Genomic DNA, 22333 nt, shown 5'->3' with positions numbered 1-22333 from the left:
TTAAATTACCCACTCCCACACTGCAAAGAATCTATTCTCAAAATGTGGATGAATATGTCAACAAATTGCACAACTATCCTTGTAAATCATTCATTTTATCAATCATCATGCACACAAGAATTTTTAAAAAAGCAAATAAAAACACCCCAAAACCTTTGAAAACTGCTCACTCTAGGAAGCAAAGGAGGGTCATTCTATTTCTCATTTGCAGTTTCCGAGGTTTAGTGTAGTACTTTTCCCCAGGCAAGTTCTATTTATGAAGACCACTGGGATAGAGATCTTCGTGGCTACAATGCTAATTAAATATAAAAACAGGCACTCAGTTTGTGGGCATATATCATTAGACAATTATATTATGTTTAATACCTTGCAAAAAAAGACAACCCATCTTTTGTTCAAATATTAAATGTTTATATCTGTCAGTTAGAAACTGTTTAAATTAACATCTCTTCTAAAATGCAAACACTTTATTTCATCTCTATGTAAACTACTGTAATTATCATTCATGTCTAGCAAATACGAATGTGGCTTGACAGCCAGGCCTTGATATAGTGGGAATTTTGTATGGGCAACTGTATAGGAGATGGTGACAAAAATAAATCTGCTTTCCTTCCAATTCTTCCTTAAGTTCTCCGTGGCTAGTAAGCTAATGAAAAAAGGAGCACGTGCTTCTTTAAATTATGAGCTAATTAGAAACAATTTACTAAACTTTTAACTAATTATTTCCAGTTGAGCATGATGTAGCAAAGCCTTTCTGGGTCAGTTCAATGTCTCCCCTCTCCATTTTCAGTCATCGGTCAGTTCAGTTCAGTCACTCAGTCATGTCCAACTCTTTGTGACCCCACAGACTGCAGCACACCAGGCTTCCCTGTCCATCATCAACTCCAGGAGCTTGCTCAAACTCATGTCCATAGAGTCGGTGATGCCATCCAACCATCTCATCCTTTGTCATCCCGTCTCCTCCTGCCTTCAATCTTTCCCAACATCAGGGTCTTTTCAAATGAGTCAGTTCCTCACATCGGGTGGCCAGTTATTGGAGTTTCAGCTTCAGCATCAGTCCTTCCAAAAAATATTCAGGACTGATTTTCTTTAGGATTGACTGATTGGATCTCCTTGCAGCCCAAGGGACTCTCAAGAGTCTTCTCCAACACCACAGTTCAAAAGCATTAATTCTTTGACACTCAGCTTTCTTTATAGCCCAGCTCTCACATCCATACATGACTATTGTAAAAACCACAGCTGGACTAGATGGAACTTTGTTGGCAAACTCTGTTTTTTAATATGCTGTCTAGGTTGGTCACCGCTTTTCTCCCAAAGAGCAAGCGTCTTTTAATTTCACAGCTGCAGTCACCATCTGCAGTGATTCTGGAGTCCCCAGGAATAAAGTCTCTCACTGATTCCACTGTTTCCTCATCTATTTGCCATGAAGTGATGGAACCAGATGCCAGGATCTTAGTTTTCTGAATGTTGAGTTTTAATGAAACTTAAATCCCTCTCCATTTTGCCCCTTTATAAATTAGTATGGAACATCTTGAGATATTTTGAAGCACAGGATGAAAAGTACGTGATGTCTTTACACATTCACATCTCTCCCACAGATGATGATCCTGCCTCGACTACTCTTAACTCACTACCCCCTCCAAAATCTTTCTCGACACTCCACTCAAGAGTGATCATTCTAAAACACAAATCTCATCCCATTAGTCCAGTATGTGTGTATGTGTGTTATTTGCTCAGTCATGTCCAACTCTTTGCGACCCCATGGACTGCAGCCTGCCAGGCTTCTCTATCCATGGAACTCTTCAGGCAAGAATACTGGAGTGGGTAGCAACTCCCTTCTGCAGGGGATGTTCCCGGCCCAGAGATCAAACCTGGGTCTCCAGTACTGCAGGCAGATTCTTTAGCTTCTGACCACAGGAGTTTGTAAACTAGTCATCAAAACAATACACAATGCAAAACAAGTACTCCCTGGACTTCATTCAAAGCCAGACACAGCAATCAACCAATGAATCACTGTACATATAATCCTAAAAGTTACCTAATGAGCTTAACACAAAGAGCCAAAATATCAAATACATGAAAGGTGTTATTAAGGGAATTACATACTTGGACTTAGTACTTCTATCTTAATGTTTTATATAACAGTAGAGACTAATAAGAGTTAACTTTTAGGTAGGTTGATAGAGTCCAGGGCCCTTCAGGAAGAGGAGGAGGCAACCCTTCTTTTTTTTTTACATTCTTTCCCCTTAGGCCTCTGAGTTGCTATGGCAACAATCTATTTTGCCTAAGACTAACTCTAACCCCAGAGCTAATGATTATACAACAAAACAATGTATCTTACTCAGAAACCTGTTTTTCTTCAAAAACCTATGCCTTTGATTATATGGATACAATATATCCCAACATCTTGTTCAGACACTTGTTTCCCTTGGTTAATCTTGTTTTGATGCTATCTCAAGACATATGTGAAGGGAGAGGAGGCTGGTAAAACCTTCCCAGCTTTGAGCTACACATACCTTGAGGTACACAGAATGCCCCGCTAGAGCATGAGGGTGGCTACTCCCACCCCCTCCCAGTGCCTTTCTCTGAAAGCTCCTCTCTATTCTTTCACTTCAGCAAAATTTCTGCTACACAAAGCTCTGAATGACAGAGGCCCCATCTTTGGTCCCAGAGTGAATTCTTCTCCTTCGAAGACCACAAATTCAACACCATTCACCATAAGCTATCACTAATGAGTTAACTATCTTTCTGCATTCCTCTTTATGGAAAAGACATACATAAAAACATTACAACTATTACATGAACATACGAAAGTCATAAAACCTTAAGGGAATATATTAATTAATATATGTTCTACTCTCCATAGGCAATCACAATGCTAGAAATGCATCAATATTTTCACACATGTACATTATAGGTAAAAACATTCTTTTACATAAATGGTAACAGAATATGTATCTTCTTTCTTTCCCTTTAATGACTACCTTAACCTATTTTTCCATGTCACTGTATACAAATTCTTGTTCTCTGTAACCAATACACTATATTCCACTGTATGAAAATACCATTATTTTAACTATTCTATGTTGATGGATATCAATGGAGTTTTGTCTTTTTTAATGTTGTTGAAATAATAATTTTCATTTTAAAGATAATTTTAAACCTACAGAAACCAGTAGAGTCTTTGTATATCCCTTATGTGCTTCCCCAAATGTTAACATATTAAATGACTATGGTATAATTATTCAAACCTGGAAGCTAACATCACTACACTACTTTTGGCTAATTCACGAATCTTATTTGAATGCACTTTTTTCCCACTAATTTATTTTTCCTAGTTTAGGATCTAATCAAGGATTTCACACTGCATTTAGTTCTCATGTTTCCTTAGACTTTTCCAATCTGAGATGATTCCTAAGATTTTTATTTTATATTTTCATGATCTTGACACTTTTAAGAAGTATTGGTATACACTTTACCAGTTCTTTTGTAGAATGTCCTTCAATTTGAATTTGTCTAATGTTCTCTCATGATTAGGTTAATGATAATCACTAAAAATGTTTACTGAGATATAATACATATCTCATAAAATTCACCTTTCCATATATTCACAAAGTTTTAAAACCATCACCCAAAAAGAAGTCCCATAGCCATGATCAGTCACTCCCCATTTTCTCTTCACCCACCCCTGCTAACAATCTAACTTCTAAATCTGTCTCTACAGATTTGCCTATTCTAGAATCATATATAAACAGAATTCACAAATGGAATCATACAACATCTGTCTTATTGTGTCTTGCTGCTTCCATTCAGCATAATATTTTCAAAGTTCATCAATGTTCATTATTCAATTCTATGGCCAAATAATATTCCATTGTGTGAATGTACTGCATTCTGCTTATTCATTTATCAGTTTAATAGACACTTGAGGTCTTTCTACCTTTGGCTATTACAAATAATGCTAGTATAAACTCTGATGTACAATTTTTGTAGACCATGATTCTCTTGGCTAAGAATTAAGGAGAACTGCTGGGACAATTAATATCCTCTTATATATACAAATGTACAGTATTCTAGGATAAATTCCTAAAAGTGGAATTGTAGGGCCAAAGGTTAAACATACTTTAAATTATAATCAATAAGAAACAATTAAAATAAAAAAGCAATACAAACTGTGAGTGGGAAAAAAAGAAAACAAACCACTTCAGATTACATAAGCTAATCAACAATGTCTCTAACACACACAATGCTTCTTTAAAAAAAAAAAAAAAATCAAGGAAAAGACTAAAAACCCAAGAGTAAGATGGGCAAAAGACAAACTGTTCATAGAATAAGGCATTATATCAAATAGCCCTTCAACAACTTCATTCATAATAAGAAAACTGCAAATTGAGCTTTACTCAGATAATTTCTCATTGTCAGATCAGGCAAATCTTCCAAAGTTTGGCAATATTCCCTCATACTGCTAATGGCATGAAAAATCGTACAATGTGGCAACATCTAGCAAAATTACTTACATATTTATCCTTCAAAGCAACAATTCCACTTTAGGGATTTGTCCCATAGACAAAACAGGAATGATATGAGGTGTCATATAGACAGGGCTCTGGAACACTTCAATAGGGCTTCCCCCTCAAGGGACTCAGTTCATTCAGTAAAGAACTACCAGAATAGACCATAGTAAATCCACACACTAGAGTATTATAAAGTGATTTTAAAAAGCTGTCGACATATTGCTTCAGAGCAATGATCAGAATACGCTGTTAAGTAAAAAAAGCAAGGCACGTACAGTAATTTTTAATCTAAGAGATCAAATACTATCAATACCTATGCACACACATACATTTGCTTATAATAAAAAACAAAACACAGATGGAAGGAAGCATCCAAAGCAGTATCCAAAGAAAACCAGTTACATACATGAGGAGGGAGAGAAGTGGAGGTGACAGATGGCAGTTAGATTTCATATCTTGTTTTACATAATTGCTTTTGGAACAAAGGATTATTGATGCTTTGAAAGTGAAAGTGAAAGTCACTCAGTCACATCCTACTCTTTGGGATCCAATGGAGCCTGCCTGGCTTCTCTGTCCCTGGAATTCTCCAGGCAAGAATACTGGAGTGAGTAGCCATTCCCTTCTCCAGGGGATCTTCTCAACCCAGGGATCGAACCTGGGTCTCCTGTACTGCAGGTAGATTCTTTACCATCTGAACATAAAACAAAATTAAATCCAAATGAAATAAATCAACTTGTGTATCAAGGTGTTTTTTAGTTGCTTTAAAATACAGAATTTGAATGTAGGTCCTAAGGATAAAAAAAAATTAAAAAAAAAAAAAAAAACAAAACTAAGCTGTTTTAAGGTAATCATGTCGGTACTAGGAACATTGTTTTATTTTCTGAAACTTCAAATGTATCTAGTAGCACAGAGTAAATAAGTTACTATGCTATTATCTCTAGGAACCAAGATTTTCATTGTAAGAGAAAAAGATACAAATGTAAAATGAAAGAAGTAAAAATTTGAAATCTTAAATTTGGTTTAAAAGTATCAATATAGATTGTGGTATAATTACCTTAAAGGAAAATAAGTTTTCCTAATTCTATTCACTGAAAAGGTCTACAAAGAAAATGAGCAACCTAACAGGAGTGAACACCTCCTAGAGTACAGATTATGGTCTGGAAACATCATTTCCCACTAAAAGAAAAGTGAAATTTTTGGACAATAAGTTGATTAAAGGTTTTCGGTCAAAAAACATACATGATCTTGGAACATATTTTGCCAAAAGCAAAGATGCTGTAGACAACTACGGTCATATCAGAAGGATTCAGGAACCAATCTAAAGGGCTCCCCCCCCAACCCCCCCAGCCGGGAAAGGACTGAGTAAGAAGAGCAGAATCTGCAGAGCTGAAATGTAAGATCTTTGTTGGATGTTGGAAAACTAAGCTATTATTCTGAAAACTGGGAAATGTGGGAAAAAGTGAGAGAGAAGCATGTACCCCCCTTTTCTACATTTTAGGATAACCAAACACTGATTAGCTAAAGTTCTTTTTAAGAATTCTGATAATGAATGAAAAAGGAATGATTAACTTATTATCTTCACACTTTGTAAGCTGAATGAAATAGTAAATCCAGGCAATAACTACTAATGGCCTTAAAGTCATTACGTCCCTTCATGAATCACAGCCTTGTCATGGCAATGGGGCTTATGTCATGCAAGGCCATGCAATATGGATGGGTCATAGCGGAGAGTTCTGATTAAATGTGGTCCACTGAAGGAGGGAATGGCAAACCGTTCCAGTATTTTTGCCACGAGAACCCCATGAACAATATAAGGCAAAAAGATATGATACCAGATGATGAGCCCGCCAGGTCAGATTGTGTCCAATATACTACTGGGAAAGAGTGGAAGACAATTACAAATAGCTCCAAAAAGAATGAAGTGGTTGGGCCAAAGCAGAAATAATGCTCAGCTGTGATGGTGGCTGGTGGTGAGTGTAAACCCCAATGCTGTAAAGAACAATACTGCATAGTGTGGGGAAAGAGCAAATTAGCCAAGATGGTGTGGTCAGGCTCTCTTGCCCCATGCTCCCTCACACGTTATCGGCCCATGTTCTGTAAACAATGACCCTGCACAATTATGGAACATCTGAGATCACTTACAGACTGCACATGTGCATCACGAGGTACTTGCTTGGTCATGGGCTATTCTGTGTGGTACACCAGTAAAAACTTTACTTGGGAAAGCCCTGAAGGGTTGTGTGCAGTTACGCTGTGTTCTGTCTAATGCTATGGCTGCTGCACCAGCCAGGAGAGAATAAATGCATCTGCAGTTCCCATGGACCCTAGCATTTTCTTCCAGCCTCTTAGCATGCACCTTGCCTACCATGGGTTCAGCGAACAATGCAGACAGTATGAACAAGATAAGCAAGACAGCTGGCACTGTGAGCAGGATCAGCAGTACACAGAGGAACCTGGAACATTAGGTTAGTCAACAAGAGTCCAAAATACAGTACTTGGCTGCAATCTCAAAAATAATGGAATGGTCTCAGTTCATTTCCAAGGCAAATCATTCATCATCACAGTAATCCAAGTCTATGCTCCAACCAAGGATGTTGAAGAAGTTAAAACTGAATGGTTCTATGAAGACCTATAAGACCTTCTAGAACTAACACCAAAGAAGATGTCCTTTTCATCAAAAGGGACTGGAATGCAAAAGTAGGAAGTCAAGAGATACCCAGAATTATAGGAGAGCTTCCCTGGTGGTTCAGATGGTAAAGCGTCTGCCTGCAATGCAGGAGACCCGGGTTTGATCCCTGGGTTGGGAAGATCTCCTGGAGAAGGGAATGGCAACCCACTCCAGTATTCTTGCCTGGAGAATCCCACGGACGGAGGAGCCTGGTAGGCTACAGTCCATGGGGTCGCAAAGAGTCGGACATGACTGAGTGACTTCACTTCAGTCACTTACTTGGCCTTGGAGTAAAAAATGAAGAAGGGCAGAGGCTAACAGACTTTTGTCAAGAGAACACACTGGTCATAACAAACACCTCTTCCAACAAAACGAGATACAACCCTACACAAGGACACCACCAAATGGTCAATACCGAAATCAGATTGATTATATTCTTTGCAGCCAAAGATGGAGAAGCTCTGTACAGTCAGCAAAATCAAGGCCTGGAGCTGACTGTGGCTCAGATCTTAAATTGAAGAAAGTAGGGAAAACCAGTAGGCCATTCAGGTACAACCTAAATCAAATTCCTTATGATTATACATGGAAGTGATGAATAAAGGGATTAGCCCTGGTGACCAGGGTGCATTAAGAACTGTGGACAGCTTCCTTATCCATTCATCTGCTGATGGGCATCTAGGTTGCTTCCATGTCCTGGCTATTATAAACAGTGCTGCGATGAACATTGGGGTGCACGTGTCTCTTTCAGATCTGGATTCCTCAGTGTGTATACCCAGAAGTGGTATTGCTGGGTCATATGGTAGTTCTATTTCCAGTTTTTTAAGAAATCTCCACACTGTTTTCCATAGTGGCTGTACTAGTTTGCATTCCCACCAGCAGTGTAAGAGGGTTCCCTTTTCTCCACACCCTCTCCAGCATTTATTGCTTGTAGACTTTTGGATAGCAGCCATCCTGACTGGCGTGTAATGGTACCTCATTGTGGTTTTGATTTGCATTTCTCTGATAATGAGTGATGTTGAGTCATAATGTTGTACAGGAGTCACTGACCAAAACATCCCAAAGAAAAAGAAATGCAACAAGGCAAAGTGGTTATCTGAAGAGGCTTTACAAATAGTTGAGGAAAGAAGAGAAGTGAAAAAGCAAGGGAAAAAGGGAAAGATCTACCCAACTGAATACAGAGTTCCAGAGTACACCAAGGACAGATAACAAGGACTTCTCACAGGAACAGTGCAAGAACAGAGGAAAATGATAAAACAGGAAAGACTAGATATCTCCTCAAGAAAACTGGAGATATCAAGGGAATAGATCATGCAATGGTGGGTATGATAAAGGATAGGAATGGTAAGGAACTAGCAGAAGCAGAAGAGATTAAAAAGAGATGGCAAGAATATACAGAAGAACTATACAAATAAGGTCTTAATGACCCAGATAACCATGAAGCTGTGGTCGTTCATCTAGAGCCTGACACCTTGGAGTATGAAGTCAAGTGGGCCTAAGGATGCATTACTACAAACAAGGCTAAGGATAGTAGAGGTATTAGAATTCCAGCTGAACTATTTCAAATACTAAAAGATGATGCTATTAAAAGTGTTAGGCTCAGTATGTCAGCAAATGTGGAAAACTTACCAGGGGCCACTGGAAAAGGTCAGTTTTCATTTCAACCCCAAAGAAGGGCAATGCCAAAGAATGAACAAACTACCTTACAGACACACTCATTTCAGAGGAGTTAGGTTATGCTCAGAATCTTGCAAGCCAGGCTTCAGCAGTAGGTGAACCAAGAGTTTTCAGATGTACAGGCTGGGTTTAGAAAAGGCAGAGTAACCAGAAATCAAATTGCCAACATTCATTGGCTCACAGAGAAAGCAAAGAAATTTCAGAAAATCATCTACTTCTGCTTCATTGACTATGATAGTCTTTGACTGTGTGGATCACAATAAACTGTGGAAAATTCTTAAAGAGATGGAATATCAGACCACATTACATGTCTCCTGAGAAATCTGTATGCCAGTGAAGAAGCGACAGTCAGACCTGTACATGGAACAATGGACTGGCTTGAAATTAGGAAAAGAGTACTACAAGGTTGTTTATTGTCACCCTGTTTATTTAACTTATATGAGGAGCATATCATGAGAAATGCTGGGCTGGGTGAATCAAGATTGCTGGGAGAAATATCAATAACCTCAGATAGGCAGATGATACCACTGTGATGGCAGAAAGTGAAGAGGAAGTGAAGGGCTCTTGACAAGGGTGAAAGCAGAGAGTAGAAAAAGCTGGCCTAAAACTCAATGTTCAAAAACCTAACATCATGGCATCCAGTCCCATCACTTCACGGCAAATAGATGGGGAAAAAGTAAAAATAGTGATAGTTTTTATCTTTATTTCCTTGGGCTCCAAAATCACTGCACATGGTTACTTCAGCCATGAAATTAAAAGACCTTTGCTTCTTGAAAGGAAAGCTACAACAAATCTAGACAGAGTATCAGAAAGCAGATACATCACTTTGCCTACAAAGATCAGTACAGTCAAAGCTATGGTTTTCTCAGTAGTCATGTATGAATGTAAGTGTTGGTCCATAAAGAAGACTGAGTGCTAAAGAATTGATGATTTCTGTGATTTCAAATTGTAGTGCTAGAGAAGAATCTTGAGAGGCCCTTGGACTGCAAGGAGATCAAACCAGACACTCCTAAAGGAAATCAACTCTAAATATTCACTGGAAGGACTGATGCTGACGCTGAAGGTCCAATACATTGATCACTCAAAGCAAAGAGGCGATTCATTGGAAAAGACGCCTGATGCTGGGAAAGACTGAAGGCAGCAGGAGAAGCGAACAGCAGAGGATGAGTCGGCATCACTAACTCAATGGACATGAGTCTGAGCAAACTCCGGAAGATAATGAAGGACAGGGAGGCCTGGCGTGCTGCAGTCCACGGGGTTGCCAGGGTTGGACATGACTGAGCAACAACAACAACAGAGTCATCTGGTAAAAGTAAATAAAGCATTTCACAGGGGAAGAAACAGACTAATACCTGAAACCTGACCATTCATAACATCACTAAGAGAGTCAAAGATTATTTCTCGCATGATGTGATAGAACAAGAAATATTACAACTTATAAATTATTCTTTCCAAAATCAAATGAAACAAACAAAAGCTTGGAAGCAATTCAGGTGATATTTAAAGGCCTGTTTACACAAAATTTAGGTGAAAAAGAGATAATGTTTTAGGAACAAGATGGCAGAGAAGGAGGAAGGCGTGGAGTACATCTCTCTCCACGGATACATTAGGAATACACCTTCGACACAGAAGTGCATGCAGAACACCAGCTGAGAGGGGACAGGAGTACCTGACCAGCAGAAAAGAATATATAAAACTATGCAAAAATCAGTAGAATGAATGAACTAGGGGGAAAAACAGGAGTGTTAGTAGGACTGGACCTGCCTTCGGCGGGTGGGGGAACTGAAGCAGGGATTCGAACACCACATCAGGGTAACTGTCTGAGTCAGAGGATAAACAATTAGGGCTGAGAGTGAAAACCTGATCTGTGGCAGCCTAAATGGAATGAGAATCAGACTGTCCTTGCCACAGCCATTCATACCCTGGACAGGGAAGCAGGTGCCCTAGAAAGCACAGTGGCTGGGGGCTGGAGTTTAGGGATTGTGGAGCAATCCAGGGAAAGCGATGCTGTTGACTGCGCAGAGATGGATAGCGGGGATGTGAGGAAGGAGACTGGTGGGACATGCCTGCAGAGGAAAACCATGCAGCCATGGAAGCAAGGCAATAATGCTGAGTCACGCGCTGGGCGTGGAGCCATCACCATAGCCTCTCTCCCTGCAAACACCAGCATCGGCAGTTGAACAACACAGAGGCTGGCCCATCAACTGTCTGATAGGACGAACCACAGAGTAGGACCCCACCCAGCATGCCCCGTTAAGTACCTGACATGTCAGTCTACAGAGGAGGACTCCAGCCAGGGGGATCCCTCTATGTGCCTGACCGACAAAAAACACAGAAGGATCCCTAGCAAGGGAGCCCTCTAATTACCTGAACGGGCAGGGCTGCAGAGAAGGCTCACCAAAGAGGCCTTCTGATCACTAGCTACCAGAGGTGCGAAAAAAGACTCTGACAGAGCCATAGCTCCTGAGGCAGAGGCAGTCCTCGTCCCAGCACACTTGGCGTGGCCAGGGTCCCCGCGACCCAAGCACTGGCACCACCTTCACACCTGGCCCTCACTGGGGCACACCCAGGTCCTCCAGGGCAGCCTCAGGAACAAACCCCAGTGGACGACCCACATGCAGAGGTGGAAATAAAACCAGTTGAAACCCAGGTGCACTGTGGCTAAGAAAGAAGAGCCAAAACCTTCCCACCAGCTGTATAAGCTACAGATAAATCCACATGATCAGCTAGGCAGACTCTGTGTCTGTGATATACAAGAACATTGCGAACTCCCACACAAGAAAACGCACTAGTTCTGATAGCTGCAGACGCTGCTGGCAAGAACACAAAGGGGCAGGGCCAGATTAGAATCTGAGCTGCCCCCACAGCAGGTGCAGAGATCAGCACAGGGCATCCTAGGGAGGGGAGATGGACGTGACTCCCAGCGAGGGAAAGGGCTCTGACAGCAGTGACTCTAGAAATATATTTATTCTTCTTATGTTTTGACTTGTTCCATAGTTTCTTTTGGATTCTTTCTTCTTTTTCTCCCCCCCCCCCCCATTATAGTTGTTGATTTTATTGGCATGATGAGATCTACTTAAGTGTTTGAGGTTTTTTTTTTTTTGTTAGATTACACTTTTTAGTGTTCTTATAAACCTCTGCCTCTATATTGGGCTTTTGCAGTTCTGTGGAGTTTTTTATTTTCTTTTCTCTTTTTTAAATTTTAATTTTAACTTTTTAAAAACCTATTATTTTTTTCTACACTTATTCCCTTGTTCCCTTTTCCCACTGATCTTTTCCTCTTGCGGTTATTCTTTAATGTATATAAATATTCTTAATCTAGTTCTATTTAACTTTACAAGTCTATTCTTTCTTTTCTTTCTTTCCTTTTCCCTGAACATATTTGTTAGTTTTGTTTTCATTGCTTTATTCCCGACTTGGCACCTTGCTTTAGTTTTGTTTTCCAGTTTGTCCTTAGTTAGTTTCATTCTTAATTGGTAGATAAAATTTTTGGTTTCCTTTCTTTGCTGGGTCAATTTGTTGTACTTTATTTTTGTTGAACTGTTTTGATTTTGCTTTTGAATGAATATGTTTCTATTTCATTATTTTAATTTTTATTTGCCTGATTTGCAACTGCCATTTGTCTGGGGCCTGATTAAACTTAAAAGTTTTTGTACAGCTAAGGAAGTTATAAGCAAGGTGAAAAGACAACCCTCAGAATGGGAGAAAATAATAGCAAGTGAAACAACTGACAAAGGATCAGTTTCCAAAACATACAAGCAGCTCATACAACTCAATACCAGAAAAGCAAACAACCCAATCAAAAAGTGGGAAAAGACCTATACAGACATTTCTACAAAGAAGACATACAGATGACTAATAAACACATGAAAAGATGCTCAACACTGCTCATTATTAGAGAAATGCAAACTGAAACTACAATGAGATATCACCTCACACTGATCAGAATGGCTATCATAAAAAAGTCTACAAACAATAAATGCTGGAGAGGGTGTGGAGAAAAGGGAATGCTCCTGCACTGTTGGTGGGAATGTAAATTGATATAGCCACTATGGAAGATGGTATGGAGATTCCTTAAAAATCTAGGAATAAAACCACCATATGACCCAGCAATTCCACTCCTAGGCATATACCCTGAGGAAACCTAAACTGAAAAAGAACCATGTATCCCATTGTTCACTGCAGCACTATTTACAATAGCTAGAACATGGAAGCAACCTAGATGTCCATCGACAGATGAATGGATAAAGAAGTTGTGGTACGTATACACAATGGAATATTACTCAGTCATAAAAAGAATGCATTTGAGTCAGTTCTAATGAAGTGGATGGACCTAGAGTCTATCATACAGAGTGAAGGAAGTCAGAAAGAGAAAGATAAATATCATATACTAATGCAAATATATGGAATTTAGAAAAATGGTACTGAAGAATTTATTTACAGGGCAGCAGTGGAGAAACAGACATAGAGAATAGACTTATGAATTTGGGGAGAGGGGAGGAGAGGGTGAGATGTATGGAGAGTAACATGGAAACTTACATTACTGCATGTAAAACAGATAGTCAATGGGAATTTCCTGTGTGGCTCAGGGAATTCAAACAGGGGCTCTGTATCAACCTAGAGGGGTGGGATGAGGAGGGAGATGGGAGGGAGGCTCAAAAGGGAGGGGATATATGTATACCTATGGCTGATTCATATTGAGGACTGACAGAAAACAACAAAATTCTGTAAAGCAATTATCCTTCAACTAAAAAGTTAAATAAATTTATAGCTAAAAAAAAAAAAGAGATAGTGTTTCATGTAGAATAAGGTGATGAATACATGGGTATATTCATAACAAAATAGTAAAAACACCAAAAATTTATTGCTACCAAAATTTAAAAAAACAACTTGCCACATCAACAGTGCTTGAGAATACCTGTCTCCTCATATTCTAATATTACAAGTAAGTTTCACAGTTTTGTTAGATTTTTAAAAATGATTATCTCATTTTATTTTGGATTTCCCTGATTACAAATGAAATTGAGCTTCTTTCCTATGGTTACTAGGCATTTGTATTTTTTTTCTATGAGTTGTTTACCTTCTATACTTTTCATTAAAAGTGCAATATGTCATATTTATTTACAGGACCCCTTTATGATCAATATAAACAGTTTTCCTGGTGGTTCAGATAGTAAAGATTCTGCCTGCAATGCGGGAAACCAGAGTTTGATTCCCGGGTTGGGCAGATCCCCTGCAGGAGCAAATGGCAACCCACTCCAGTATTATTGCCTGGAAAATCCCATGGATGGTGGAGCCTGGCACGTCACAGTCCACAGGGTCGCAAAGAGTTGGACATCACTGAGCAATTTCACTAACAATCAATATCAAAGATATTTATATTGTGCAACATTAAGTCAATACCCCTCATCCACTGGCACCCAGACCCTTTAAAAAAGACACAAACAGAGAAATCAACAATTCATTGGAGACTTCAATATCCACTTTCAATAATGGATAGAACAATTAGATAAGATTGACAAATAAACAGATTTCACCAACACTGTACACTAACTAGACATGACAGATACTGAGTATCCTACCCCACTACAGCAGAATACACATTCTTTTCTTGTGCACATGAAAAGACTAAAAAACAAGTCTGAATAAATTTTAAAGAATTAAAAATCACACAAAGTATATTCTTGACCACAATGAAACCAGAAATCAGTACCATACAAACATTTGGAAAATTCATAAATGTGAATATTAATCAACGTATGCCTAAAAATGATGATGGGTCAAAGAAGAATTCACAAGGCAAGTTACCAAACTATCAGATGAAGGAAAAGGAAAACATAACATATCAAACCTCCTTGAGTGCAGCTAAAGCAGTGTTTAGAGGCAAACTTATAGCTATAAATGCCTGATAAGCGAAGATTTGAAGTCAATAATCTAACTTTTCACTTTAAGATATTAGAAAAGAGCAAACACAAAGCAAAAAAAAAAAAAGCAAGAAAGAATAGATTATAGAAAAAGTAAATGCAATATAGAAAAGCAACAAAATAAAAAGTTGATATTTATGAAAATATCAAAATATTGACAAATCTTTAGCAAAACTAACAAGAAAAATAGAGGGAAGACTTAAATTGATAAAATCAGAAATGAAAGAAATGTCACAAGGGATTTACTCAGCACTCAGGCACATGTATGCCAATAAATTGGATAAACGAGTTGTAAGGGGACAAATTCCTAGAAACACAAAATCTACTAGGGCTGAATCAAGAACAGAATATAATAACAGACCTAGAACTAGTAAGAAGACTGAATCAGTGATCAAAAACCTCCTGACAAAGGAAAGCCCTGAATCTGATGGCTTCACTTCAAACCAAACATTTAAAGAACACCAATCCCTCTCAAACTCTTCTCACAACTGAACACATGTTATGAAGCCTCTCTATGATGACAGCATTACCTGTATAAAGTCAGACAAACACACTTCAAGAAAAGACAACTAGAGACTAGTTTTCCTACGTTGTTGATGCAATAGTATTTAACAAAATACTAGCAAACCAAATGCAGCAGCATACTAAAAGAGCTATATACCACAACCAAGTGAGATGTATTCCCAGAATGCAAAAACAGTTCATATATGAAAAGCAACCAATGAAATACACCACATCAAAATGAAGGGGGAAAAATCTCACATGCTCAACCTCAAATGATGCAGAAAAAGCATTCGACAAAATTAACACCTTTCTATGGTTAAAAACAAAAAATTCCAAAAAACAAGCATCTAAGGAAAGTATCTCAATATAATAAAGGGCACATATGCAAAATCCATACCTAACATCAAAACAGTCAAAGGTGGGAAAAAGGGAAAAAACTTTTTATCCAAGATCAGGAAGATGCCCACTTTCACAGTTTATATTCAACACAGTAGTGAAAGTTCTAGCCAGAGAAATTAGAGAAGAAAAAAAAAAAATCCATACTGGAAAGGAAGGAGCAAAATTACTTCTATGTAAGATGTCATGATCATATATGGAAATTTCAAAGAACCTTGAATAGCCAAAAGAAAAATTAGAACAAACCTGTAGTTCTCACAGATTTCCTGATTTGAAAACATGTTACTGGGTTAGCTAAAAAGTTCCTTTGGCTTTTAAATTAAAAAATAAAAAGACATATTCTTAATTTTCACCATGAACTTTATTGAATAGCATATTCACCATTTTGCTCCACTACCTTCTGCCATTTTTCAGGCAACTTCAAAACTCCACCATCCAACGCTTTTATCTTTTTGAGCAAAGAACTGCTCTAGGTGCTTTCTACAGTCTGCCAGGGAATTGAAACTTTTTCCATTAAAAGAATTTTATAAATACTGAAATAAATGGAAATCTGGAGGTGCAATGTCTGGCTAATACAGCAGATAAATCAGAACTTCCTAGCCAAGATGTAACAGTTTCTGCCTGGTCATCAAGGAAACATGCAGTCTTGCGTTATCATGATGGAAGAGTATGTGTTTTCTGTTGACTAATGCCGGATGCTTTTTGGTCAAGTATTGCTTTTAGTTTGTCTAACTGGGAGCAGGACTTGTTGGAAATAATCGATTGCTTTTCCAGAAGGAGCTCATAATAGAAGACTCCCTCCAATCCCACCATACACACAATGTCACCATCTTTGGTGCCGGTGGTTCATTTTGCTTGGTGGTGGTTCATTTTGCTTGCCCCATAATCTCTTCACTTCTACATTATTGTACACTATCCACTTTTCATCACCCATAACAATTTGTTTTAAAACAGAGTGTTTTCATTATGTTTAAGTAGAGAATCATGTGCAGAAATATAGTCAAGATTTTTTTGGCTTAATTTAGGTGGAACTCAACCATCAAAGTGATTAAGATAACCAAGCTGGTACAAATGGTTTTCAACACTTGATTTGGATATTTGAGTATGTCAGCTATCTCCTGCATGACATAACATTGATTGTTCTCGATTAATGTCTTGATTTAATTGCTATCAACTTCAACTGCTTTACCGGACTGTGGAGCATTGTCCAGCAAGAAATCTCCAGCACAAAACTCTGGAAACTGCTTCTGGCGTATTCAGTCAGTTGCCACACCCTCTCCATACACTGCACACGTTTTTGTTTTCTTCTTTTGCATTTCAGTTGCATTTTTACCTTTCATGAAATAATAAAGCATAATATGCCCAAAATGTTGTTTTTCCCATCTTCAATATTAAAATGGCTACACAAAAATTCACCGATTTTGCTTTCTTATTAAATGCACGCTGATACAACAGCTGTCACAATAAAATCTAATAAACTTGTTCTAAATGAACTTAAAGACAACTAAGCACTACTAAAGCCATCTTAGGAAAAACCAGAATGAACTTTTTTGCCAACCCAATACAAAAAATAATCAAAACAGTGTGGTGCTGGGATAAAGACAGACATGTAGACCAAATCAGTATAAAAGAATCCAGAAATAATCACTTGCACAATGGTCAAATAATTTGCAACAAGGGTGCTAAGACCATTCAATGGAGAAAGAACAGTGTCTTCAATGAACAGTGCTAGGGAAGTGGGATATTCACACGCACAAGAATGAAGGAGACCTTTTTACTTTACACCATGTACAGAAAGGGCTTCCCTGGTGGCTCAGCTGGTAAAGAATCTGCCCGCAAGGCGGGAGACCAGGGTTCAATCCCTGGGTTGGGAAGATTCCCCTGGAGAAGGGAAACGCTACCCACTCCAGTATCCTGGCCTGGAGAATTCCAAAGAGTTGGACACGACTGAGTGACTTTGACTTTCACTTTCTCATGTGCAGAAAACAAACTCAAAATGGATCAATGCCTTGAACATAAGAGCTAAGACTATAAAACTTAGATGACAACACAAAACAAAAGCTTCATGACACTGGACTTGGTCATGATTTCTTGGATAGGAACACGAAAAGAAAAAGCAAAAAAAGGAAAAACAGATACACTCAACTTGATCAAAACACAAACCTCTCCACACTGCTCTGTGACAATCTGGAGGGACAAGATGGGGAAGAAGGTGGGAAGTGGGGGGTTCAGGAGGGAGGGGACATACGTGTGCGTGTGGCCAATTCATGTATGGCAAAAACCATCACAATGCTATAAAGTAATTATTGTTCAATTAAAATTTTTTTAAACAGTAATATAAGAAATCCATATGCTGATAGCCTCACCTACAACTCTAAACAACTATGCTCAAAAAAAATCAAAAACAAACCTCTTGAATTTAGTGTCCTTGTATCAAAGGACATTATTAACAGAAAAGACACTCATAGGAGAATCTGCAAATCACATATCTGATAAGAGATTAATATCCAGAGCATATTTTTTTTTAAAAGTCATACAACTCAAGGACACACACACACAAACACAAATTAAAAATTGGTCAAGAAGAAATAAATACATGAAGGGATGCTCAGTATCACTAATCATTAGGGAAATGAAAACCAAAAGAAAAATGTGATATTACTTTGTGTTTATTAGGATGCCTATGATTGAAAAACAAAAATTAAAACCAGAAAACAACAAGTGCTGACAAAGATATAGAGAAATTGGAACCCTGGTGTACTGTTAGTGAGAATGTAATATGCTATGGCCATTGTGAAAAACAGTATGGGGTTCCTATAATAGATCCAGTAATTCTATTTTCTATATGCAAAAGAACTGAATGCAGGGTCTCAAAGAGGTATTTACACCTACACTCATAGTAGTGTTATTCACAACAGCCAAAAGGTAGAAGCCACCCAAGTGTCCACTGGTGTATGAATGTACGAACAAAATATGCTATATTAATGGAATGGAATATTTTTCAGCAATAAAGACAGGAAATTCTGACATGTTACAACACGGATAAACCTCGAAGAGACTATGCCAAATGAAATAAGCCAGTTATAAAAGGACAGATGCTGTATGATTCTATTTATACTAGATACCTAAAGTAGTCAGATTCATAAAGACAGAAAGTAGATAGTGGTTGCCAGGGGCTGGGAGGAGAGGGAAATGGGGAGTTAATAGTTTAATGGGTACTGATTGAGTTCAGTTTGGGATAATGAAAAGTTCTGGAGATTGACAATAGTAATGGTTGCACAACCATTCTAATGTACTCAAATGCCACTGAACCATACATTTAAAAATGGCCAACACAGTATTTTTATGTTATGTATATATATAATATTAATTTTTTTAAAAAAGTCATTCAGAATAGATCACAGACCTCAAAATTAGGTTCCTTAGTTTCATGATGAGCTTGTATACATAACACTATCATCACCATCCATGCAAGAAAAAGTTATGGTGGACTCCATTAAAATAAAAAATTTGTGTTTAACAAAGAGTTAAACTTTTATGCATATATAACAGCAAGTAAATATAAAGAAGAGCCAACCTGAGATGAAGAATACAATGCATGAAATGAAAAACCCACTAGAAGGAGTCAACAATAGACTGAATGGTACAGAGGAATGGATCAGCAAGCTGAAAGAGAAATAGAAAAAACTAAAGCACAACTGAAAAAAGGAAGAAGAACAAAAAGAAAGGAGCATAATGTAAAAGACCTTTAGGACAACATCAAGCATACTATAACACAAGTATTACAGGGGCCCCAGAAGGAGAAAAGAAAGAACTTACTTGAAGACACAATAGCTGAAAATTTCCTTAACTGGGGAAAGGAAACAGACATCCCAAACAGTCCAGAAATCATGGACATCTGAAACATGGTCAACCCAAAGAGGACCACACCAAGATAAGTAGTAATTAAAATGGCAAAAATAAAGAGAGAATACTGAAAGCTACAAGTACAAGTGAACTATCATAAGGCTATCTATCAGCTGACATCTCAGCATAAACTGTGCAGATGAGAAGGGAGTGGCACAATATTTAAAATGATGAAAGGAAAAAGACCTACAAAGAATTTCATTCAGATTTGATGGTGAGAACAAAAGTTTTACAGAGAATCAAAAGCTTGTTCAGCACCACCAAATCAACTTTACAAGAATGTTAAAAGGGACTTCTCTAAGCGAGAAAACAAAGGCCACAACTAGAAACAAGAAAATGTAAAAGGAAAAATCTCATCTGTAAAGACCAACACACAACAGCTAATAAATAAACCATGTATAAAGCCAGTAGGGATAATTAGCAAAATTAGGTAGCAATAATTAGCAAAATCATCTCTATCTACAATAAGCAGTTAAGAGATATAGAAAACAAAAAGATGTAAAATAGAATGTCAGAAATGGTTAAGTGTAGGGTAGCAGGAGTAAAAATGCAGGGTTGTTAAGATGCATTTGAACTCAAGAGATCAGCAACTTAAATACAGAAAGAAAGCGTTAGTCACTCAGTTGTTCCAACTCTACAACTCCATGGACTGTAGCCTGCCAGGCTCCTCTGACTGTGGGATTCTCCAGGCAAGAATATTGAAGTGGGTGGCCATTCCCTTCTCCAGGGGATCTTTCCACAGTTTTGCAGGTCAGTTTTACTTCAAAAACAAAGAAACAAGCTCATAGGAAAAGAGATCTGATCTGTGGTTACCAGAGATTGAGCAGAGGGATTGCATGAAGGAGGTCAAAAGGTATGAATTTCCAGTTATAAGGACTAGGAATACAATGTACAATATGATACATATAATGAACACCACTGTATGTTATATATGAAAGTTAAGACAGTAAGTCCTAAGAGTTCTCATCACAAAAAAAAATTTTTTTTCTTTAATTTTGTATCCATGAGATGATGGATGCTCATTAAGTTTACTGTGATAACTATTTCATGATACATATATAAGTCAAATCATTATGCTGTACACCTTAAACTTATAGATGCTGTATGTCAATTCAGTCAGTTCAGTCACTCAGTTGTGTCCGACTCTTTGCAACCCCATGAATCGCAGAACGCCAGGCCTCCCTGTCCATCACAAACTCCCAGAGTTTACTCAAATTCATGCCCATCGAGTCGGTGATGTCATCCAGCCATCTCATCCTCTGTTGTCCCCTTCTCCTCCTGTCCCCAATCCCTCACAGCATCAGGGTCTTTACCAATGAGTCAACTCTTCGCATGAGGTGGCCAAAGTATTGGAGTTTCAGATTCAGCATCAGTCCTTACAATGAACACCCAGGACTGATCTCCTTCAGGATGAACTGGTTGGATCTCCTTGCAGTCCACGGGACTCTTAAGAGTCTTCTCCAACACCATAGTTCAAAAGCATCAATTTTTCGGTGCTCAGCTTTCTTCATAGTCCAACTCTCACATCCATACATGACCACTGGAAAAACCATAGCCTTGACCAGACGGACCTTTGTTGGCAAAGTAATGTCTCTGCTTTTTAATATGCTATCTAGGTCAGTCATCACTTTCCTTCCAAGGAGTAAGCGTCTTTTAATTTCATGGCTGCAGTCACCATCTGCAGTGATTTTGGAGCCCAGAAAAATTAAGTCTGACACTGTTTTCACTGTCTCCCCATCTATTTCCCATGAGGTGATGGGACCAGATGCCATGACCTTAGTTTTCTGAATGTTGAGCTTTAAGCCAACTTTTTCTCTCTCCTCTTTCACTTTCATCAAGAGGCTTTTTAGTTCCTCTTCATTTTCTGCCATAAGGATGGTGTCATCTGCATATCTGAGGTTATTGATATTTCTCCCAGCAATCTTAATTCCAGCTTGTGTTTCTTCCAGCCCAGCGTTTCTCATGATGTACTCTACATATAAGTTAAATAAGCAGGGAGGTGGAGAAGAGCTACCACACGCCTGAGGTCAGGGGCTGCGGCCAAGAGGAACTACCCTACCCCAGAGGTATGTCAATTATATCTCAATAAAACTAGAAGAAAAAATTTTGAAGCAAAATTAAAACTTGTGCTCTATAAAATGAAAATGGAATGGAAGTAAATATTTGCAAAACTCCTATCTGATAAGGCAGCAGTACTCAGTCTTTCTGGCATCAGGGACCAAGACAATTTTTCCATGGTGGGGGGGTTGATCTTGGAATGATTCAAGCACCATTACATTTATTGTGTACTTTATTGCTATTAATACTATATCAGCTCCACCTCAGATTATCAGGCATTATTAGATGTCAGAAGGCTGGGGATTCCTGTGATAAGGGACCTAAAGTAAGAATATGTAAAGAGCTCTTAGAGCTCACTAATAAAATGACAACCCAATTTAAAAACGGGCAAAAGAAGACAAATGAGTGGTCAATAAGCACATGAAAAGATGTTCAACTCCTTAACCATCAGGGAAAGGCAAATCAAAACCATAGTGAAATACCTCTTCACACCCAGTTTAGGGGCATTATTGTGTAAGGATATGTTACCTGAGCAGTTAGCCATCTTGAAACCACAACGAGTTGATCCTAAAGACCAGAAGTCAACATATTGAGAAAAGCAAAGTCTGTGAAAGTAACGAGCCTTCGAGGCACACCAAGGGGTGATATTAAACTGCTAAGCTAAGCACACTGTTCCTGGACTTATGTTC

The 22333-nt window shown here is 38.4% G+C and overlaps 1 protein-coding gene across 4 annotated transcripts in view; it reads right to left on the bottom strand.

Moving 5' to 3' along the window:
- Window positions 1–22333, bottom strand: part of MFSD14B (major facilitator superfamily domain containing 14B) — a 122577-nt gene that overhangs the window by 90837 nt on the left and 9407 nt on the right. The window contains exon 1 of one of the 4 annotated variants that reach the window (XM_065908301.1): window positions 4921–5105. The exons of the other annotated variants lie outside the window; for them this stretch is intronic. The gene's annotated coding sequence lies outside the window, so the exon portion shown is untranslated. Of the gene's footprint in view, window positions 1–4920; window positions 5106–22333 lie in introns of those variants that run through there. 4 annotated transcript variants of the gene reach the window in all.

Source organism: Muntiacus reevesi, chromosome 17, assembly GCF_963930625.1.
Source record: "Muntiacus reevesi chromosome 17, mMunRee1.1, whole genome shotgun sequence".
NCBI lineage: Eukaryota > Metazoa > Chordata > Mammalia > Artiodactyla > Cervidae > Muntiacus > Muntiacus reevesi.
This window is presented reverse-complemented; position numbering and strand designations above follow the sequence as displayed.